This window comes from Ceratotherium simum, chromosome 12 (assembly GCF_057802395.1).
Source record: "Ceratotherium simum simum isolate JZ-2026a chromosome 12, ASM5780239v1, whole genome shotgun sequence".
Lineage (NCBI taxonomy): Eukaryota > Metazoa > Chordata > Mammalia > Perissodactyla > Rhinocerotidae > Ceratotherium > Ceratotherium simum.
This window is the reverse complement of record NC_141911.1, coordinates 19,760,346-19,767,917: the sequence shown is the minus strand read 5'-3', so window position 1 is coordinate 19,767,917 and position 7,572 is coordinate 19,760,346. Positions and strand designations below refer to the sequence as shown.

General features: G+C 38.6%; 1 pseudogene; it reads right to left on the bottom strand.

Moving 5' to 3' along the window:
- Positions 1-207: 207 nt before the first annotated feature.
- On the bottom strand, positions 208-1,814 carry LOC101390337 (eukaryotic translation initiation factor 5 pseudogene; annotated as a pseudogene).
- Between the last annotated feature and the right edge of the window lie 5,758 nt (positions 1,815-7,572).

Here is a 7,572-nt window from a genome sequence, read left to right as displayed (position 1 = left end):
AACGTTTCTTAAAGGAGCCAGTTATTTCAGCTTATGTCATTCAGAGCCAAAAATCTGAAGAATGACCAAAATCAAATCTTTATTTTTATAACTGTATAAATGTGATCCAAATGTGTCCACCACTAATTTTTCAAAAAGAAACATGCTATAAATAAGCAAACTATATCTGCTCACTGATATGTGTATGGACTCCCTAGATGTCTCATTGGGCTTAATTACAGACCACTCACAGCAATACACTTTTAGGAGAAAGTGTAGCATGATGTTAAGCTATTTTAGCTTTTGCACATACATGTTGCACTTCTGGCTGATGATGCAGAAAGATTCGCATCATTACAGTTAAGCTGGGCTGCACCCACTCCTTTAAATGGCATCAATATCAATGTCATCATCCTTGTTGTCAGACTTCACAGCTTCAACTTTCGGTACACTGGCAGTCTTCGAATACACCACCTCAATATTCTCATCTTCATCTTCTTCACCACCAGAAAATTCCTCTTCTGCTTCCTTCAACCATTTAATAAATGGCTGTGCTTTGACACGAATCTCTTTGGCATGTTCTTTTGAGACATATTTCTTAGAGGCTTTTCCGACCAGCTGATGATGACCTCTTCTTGCAAAAGGTCTGCGTCATACATCTCCTTCAAGATATGCGGAATCTTGGAGATGAGCTGAGCTTGATGCATTGCTACCACACACTCCAAACCATGAAGAAAGCACCATTGAGCTTTTTTGTTGTTGTGACAAAATCTTAGGAAATGGTGCCTGTATTTCTTAATTTATTCTCTAATCTTCTCATTAAAAAGAACTTCAGTCAAAACAAGAGGGCCCATGGCTTTTACATCCAGTCTTTCTGCTTCAGCAACAATTTCTTTGTCAGATGAGTCAATAATACCCTCTTCTTTCTTTTTCTTAACAAAATCAAACAGGATATTGACCCGATCTTCAACAGTCCTTTCCAAATCATCACTGAGTGTCAGAACTTTTGCATGGTCACTGATTTCATCCATTCTGCGCCTTTGAGCTTCCTCAGTTGTATCTTCCCCCCAATCATCATCCTCTTCTTCTTCCACAGCATGTGGAGGAGGACTGATTTCATTTGGTGATGGTGGTGGTGGTGTCTCACTGCTGGACATGGAGCCATTTTCCTTGTCTTTGCCCTTTCTATTTTTCTTTTCCTTTTCTTTCTTTCCTGTACCACTGTCACTATTCTCAGGTGGGTTTTTGAGAATGAATGTGCAGAGTTTATGATGCGTGTCAAGCATGCCTGGATAGCCACAGGCTTTACAAGAATTACCTATTGTTTGCTTCTTTGGATTGATATGCAGTCTGTTTCAGGATTCTCACCCTCAGGACAGAGAAAAAATTTTTTAATGAATCCATCCAACATGTCTTGCAGCTTATTCACCTCATAAGATCCATTGACAATGTAACGATCATTCTTAACATCAAACTGGGTCTGTGCTCCCAGCTCACAACCAAAATATTTGGTGGGATACGTTGGAGGCTTATTAAGCGCCTTTACAACGTCAAGCACGTTGACTATAACTGTCTTGATTCCATTTCCTTTGCCCTCAACCTTGGCAATCAGACGGGGCATCTTGTAGCAATAGAACTGGTCTGACACGCTGCGGTTGACATTGACAGACATTTTGACTTATTAGTGGCTTTATCAATAAGATGAAGAGATCTTTGATTGCAACTTTTTGGTATCTTCTGTCTGGAGAAGAAGGGATGACATAAACGACTGCAAGAGTTCTTGGTCTCTGACATGAAAAAATTTTCACCACTGAGGCTGTAAGCTTCTTGCTTGTATGCTATGTTTCCCCAATACAGGTACCAATGGCTATGCAACAGCTCATCGCAAGGGTTTCCCAGTGTCGGCGGCAGGTGGACAGGGCCGCAGCGGCCCGCCATGTGCCCCGCCCAGCCTCCGCGGGCGCATGGCCACGGCCGGGATGAAACGAAACCGGCCAAGGGGCGCCCCCACCCCGCCCCCCCTTGTCACTGATGTCTAATTTCATACCATTGTGGTTGGAAAAGATGCTTTTATGATTTCAATCTCCTTAAATTTATTGAGACTTGTTTTGTTTCGCAAGACATGGGCTGTCTTTGAGAATGTTCCCTGTGCACTTGAGAAAAATGTCTTTTCTGCTGCTTTTGGCTGGAATATTCTATATATTTCTTTTAAGTGCATCTGGTCTAATGTTTCATTTAAGGCTGATGTTTCCTTGTTAAATTTCTGTCTGGATGATATATCCATTGATGTAAGTGGGGTATTAAAGTCTCCTACTATTATTGTTTTGCTGTCAATTTCTCCCTTTAATTATTAATTAAATATTAATTATTTGTTAATAATTGCATTATCTCTTTTGGTGCTCCTATGTTAGGTGAATATATGTATGTTAATAAATATTATGTCTTCTTCATGGATTGTCCTCTTTATCATTATATAATGTGCATCTTTGTCTCTTGTTATCTTTTTTTGCCTTGAAGTTTATTTTGTCTGCTATAAGTATGACTATAATTGCTTTCTTTTGGTTGCCATTTGCTTGCAGTATCATCTTCCAGCCCTTCACTCTAAGCCTATGTTTGTCTTTAGAGCTGAGATGGATCTCCTGAAGGCAGCGTATTGTTGGGTCTTGTTTTTTAATCCATCCAGCGACTCTTTGTCTTTTGATTGGTGAATTCAATCCATTTATATTTAGGGTGATTATTGATATATGAGGGCTTCATACTACCATTTTATCTTTTGCTTCTGGTTGCTCTACATTTCCTTTGTTTCTTTTTCCTTGTGTTTCTGTCTGCCATTTCAGTTTGGTGGTTTTCTGTGATGTTTTTCTAAGTGTCCTTTTTTTTATGTTTCATGTCTCTGCTCTGAATTTTTGTTCTGTGTTTGCCATGGGGTTTGTATAAAAGGTCTCATAGATAAAATAGTTCTTGTTCTGCTGATAGCCTCTTATCTTCATTTGACTATGCAGGTTTTGCCCTTTTTTTTCTTTCCCTTCTATGTTTTAGTTGTCACAAATTATCCCTTTTTGTATTGTGAGTTTGTTACCAAATTGAACTGGTTACAGTTATTTTTAATGCTGCCTTTCCCTTTAACCTTTATGTTATAATTAAGTGTTTAGCAAGCTATGCTGATATAGAGTTGCAATTTTCTGATTCTCTCTGTGTATTTATCACCTTGCTCAAAGCTTTGTGTACCTTTGCCTTTTTGTTTCAGATATGAGAACTCCTTTCAACAATTCTTCTAATGCAGATCTAGTCGCAGTGAACTTCCTCAGCTTTTGTTCCTCTGGGAAAGCCTTTATTTCTCCTTATATCTGAGAGATAACTTTGCTGAGTAGAGTATTTTTGGATGACAGTTTTATCTTTCAGTATTTTGAATATATCACTCCCCTGTATCCTGGCCTTTAGAGTTTTGCTGAGAAACCTGCTGATAGCCTAATGGGGGTTACCTTGTAGGTTACTGTCCACCCCACCCCCACCCCCAGCTGCCTTTATATTCTTTGTCATAGACTTTTGGCAATTTTATCATCATGTGTCCCGGAGAAGTTCTTTTTGCATTGAGATAATTGGGTGTTCTATTAGCTTCATAGTTTTTATATCCAATTCCTTCCCCAGGCTTAGGAAGTTCTCAGCTATTCTTTCTTGAAATAAGCTCTCTGTTTTCTTCTCTCTCCCTTCTCCTTCTGAGATAGCCATTGTCCTTTTATTGCCCTTTCTAATGAAGTCAGATCATTCTCAGAATTTCTACATTAAAAAAAAATCTTAGTTCTCTTTCCTCTTCTACCTGCATCATTTCTAGGTTTCTATCTTCAAGGTCACTATTTCGCTATTGGTCTGCTCTATTTCCAGTTCTTTCTAAGGCATTCTTCATCTCATTTATTGAGATCTTCAGCTCCAGAATTTGTTTAGATTTTTAGAGTTTCAATCTCTTTGGTAAAGTATTCCTTCTGTCCATTGATTTTATTCCTAAGCTCATTGAACTGCCCTTCTGAGTTTTCTTGTAGCTCATTATGTTTCTTTTTTTTTTTTAATTTTTTGTTTATTGCAGTAACATTGGTCTATAACATTGTATAAATTTCAGGTGTACATCATTATACTTATATTTCTGCATAGATTACATCATTATGTTTCTTTATGAGAGCTATTTTGAATTCTTTATCTGTCAAATCACAATCTTGCATGACTTATGTTTGGTTTCTGAAGAATTGTTATTTTCTTTTTGTGATGCCATGTCTTTTCCTGGTGCTTGCTGAGTTATTCCTCTGCTGGCACATTTGTCATAGCAAACATGTTTTTTATTTAGGTATAGCTTTGTTTGTTTTTCAACCAGTTGGAGATTAGAAACCTTTCTTTTATTTTTTCAGTAGGTGATTCTATAGTGTTTTTGGTTTCTCTTACCTGAGCTGCCTCTGGCTGTATTTGAGGATCAGCACATTCCACCCTCCACTGCCTCTATTTGTGGTGTCACTGGTAATTTCATCATTGGTGCCTGCACCCCTGGGGGGCTCTGATGCCTTGCTATTGCTAATGTCCCTGTGGTCATTGGCTTCACTGCCAGGGGTACAGGGCTGGCTGTTGCCTCTGCTGTGTCCAAGATCACCTGGGTGAGAAGGTCCACTTCTGTGGTGGGACAAGGGGAGGGGGGAGGGATCCAGATTTGTGGAGCCCTGCCTTTGCTGTTTCTCATTACCTTGTGGCCACAGGCACCACTGTGGTTAAGATGTCAGAATCTGTGTGTGCCTCTGCTGCTGCTACTAGTCTCTGAGTCATGTCTCGGGTCCTGGGACCACAGGGTTCTGTTTCTGCTGCTGCTCCACTCCCTGTGGCTGCAGGTGCCACTGCAGCTGGCTAGCCAGAGTTGTACACATGCCTCCACTGCTGCACACTGTGTTCTCTGGAGCAGGTAGTGGCTGGCCCAGCTGCTATAGCTGGGGGTCCAGGGTCTTGGGCACTGCCTCTGCTGTTTCCCCATTTTCCCTCTTTTATGTGCTCCAATCCATCCACCTTTGTATGTACCAACATGTGGATCTCTCCAGCATCTTGTTGTGTTGGACAATGTAACCTTTGTTGGGTTGTGGATGTTTTACTCACAGTAGATTGAAGGGGAGAGACAAAGGGATTCTTTCATGCTGACATGATGATAACACCTGGCAGCAAATTCTTTGTCACTCCTCTCGTCAAAAGGCAAGACCTACTCACTTTCTTCTGGAATTTGTGCTGGTCTTAGGGGATAGATTTGATTAACAGAATGTGGCAGAAGAGATGCTTAACTTTTGAGATTAGGCCTTAAGAAATATACAGCTTCTGTTTTTTCCCTGCTTGGAACAATCTTGGAAACATCTGCCATCTAAAATGTCTAGCTATATTGAGATAACCTGTGAGGAAGTCCAAGCTAACTATATGGAGATAGATGCTATGTGTAGGAGCACCAAGGTGCCAGATACAGTAGTGAAGCTTTCTTGGACCTTCCAGCTCAGTGCAGCTACCAGATGAATGCAGTCAAGTGAGTGACCCCAGTGAAGATGATATGGAACAGAAGAAGAACCCAGCTAAACTCTGTCCTAATTCTTGACTTACAAAATCATGACTAAATAGAGTAAATAAATTTGAATAATTTAATTCATAGAAATAGGTAACCAAAACAAAAGCTGAGTAGCATTCTCAATCTGCTTAGAGACATTGGAGGCCACAAACCTCTTTTCTATTTAAAGAATTTCAGTCTATGGTAGACCAAGCTTGTGTTACAGGCTTACCTCATTTTATTGCACTTCACTTTATTGAACTCTGCAGATATTACATTTTTTACAAGACCCTCCACCAGCAAGAAAATTATGACTCACTGAAGGCTCAGATGGTGGTTATGATTTTTTAGCAATAAAATATTTTTAAACAAAGGTATGTTCATTGTTTATTTAGACATAATATTATTTTACACTTAATGGACTACAGTATAGTGTAAACATAACTTTTATATGCACTGGGAAACTGAAAAATTTGTGTGACTCAATTTATTGCGATATTTACTTTATTGCAGAAGTCTGGAACTGAACCCACAATATCTCCAAGATATGCCTGTACTTTCATTAGTACAATTTCCTTAAAAACTTTATGAGCTTTCTATGAAGCTGATTCAGGTCACTTCATGCACTCAAAGCCACATCAATTATTCTTTTGAAGACAGGCCTTTCTTTACAAAGGATATATCAATTTTCAGTCCAACACATTTAAATTCTGAGATGTCCTTTTGTCTAGCTTAAATCTCTGTTAGGCATCAACTTAAATTTAGTAGAGGTCATAAGAAAATCTTACAACCTTATCCATGGATTTTGTCTTTAGTAGACCTTGTTTTACTTTTTATTTGGAGATATTTTTACTGACTAGAATCTGGAGATAAGAAACATATTCACTTATCAAACTTGATGCTGCTCTAGTGCCTCTAAGTTCTGCCTCCAAACTGAATATTTCATTCCTTAGTTCATCTCCCTTCCCATAGACAGCTAAAATAGATGAAATGACATTTCATGTATTTTGTCTGGAAATCATCTTTCCAGAATGACTGAGTTCATTAGGCAATTTTCTATCTTCTCAGTTACTGTAGATGACAGTTTTGCCAATTGTTCTGCAACTGCAAACACAGGTGACCATTTTCAAACTTGCTACAACAATGTATTTATTACTTTTTCGATCTCTATGAATGGTTAGCTTACCATTTTCTTACTTCACTAACAGTTTCTCAGCTACTTTCCCTGCCTCATCTAACTTTCTCATCCCTAAATCAATGCCACCTGTTTTAATTTTTGTTGTAACAGCACTTGATTTCTAAGTACTAATTTCTTTATCAGTCAGAGTTTAGTCAGGGAAGCAGGACCAGTATAAACATAAAGAAAAGGTGTATATTAAAGAGATTAACCTTGCATAAGGTGATTGAAGCTGAGGAAGTTAAAGTCTGGAATCAGGAATCAGAAGAACAGAGAAAGTTGCTACTGAGTCCACCTAAAATACACAGGTGGACAAGTCAGTGTTTTCAGGCTAAAATTGCAACAAGTCAGTCACATTCAGGCACAAAAGTGAGATCACAAAGGGGGAGCTCATGGAAATACCTACATCTCTTTGTAGCCTCTGATTGTAATGTCCACAGGAAAAAATCTAATGATGGTTATCGGACTCCTTTGTCCAGCAGGATTGGCACATGGAGCAGAGGAGACTGAGGAAAATCTGTGACCCACTGAGTACCTCTTTGTCTGTACATCACCATATATGACTATGATGAGTTTCTAAGAATAATTGTTGCTCCACTTATCTTTCTGAATCTTGCCTTTGTTTCTCTTTTGGTCAACTCTAACCAACTCATGATGAGAAGATTCTGGAAGAAAACATAGTCCAAGTCTTAACCAAGTTGCAAGCACAATTCAGCATATACTTAGATGTTTCCAATTTTAATATTTAGATCTATTATCCACTTGAAATATACTCTGGGGTATGGTGTGAAGAATTGTGTGTATTTTATATATTTTTGTAATTATCTATTTGAAAATATTTTTTTTTGCCATCAATTTGAGA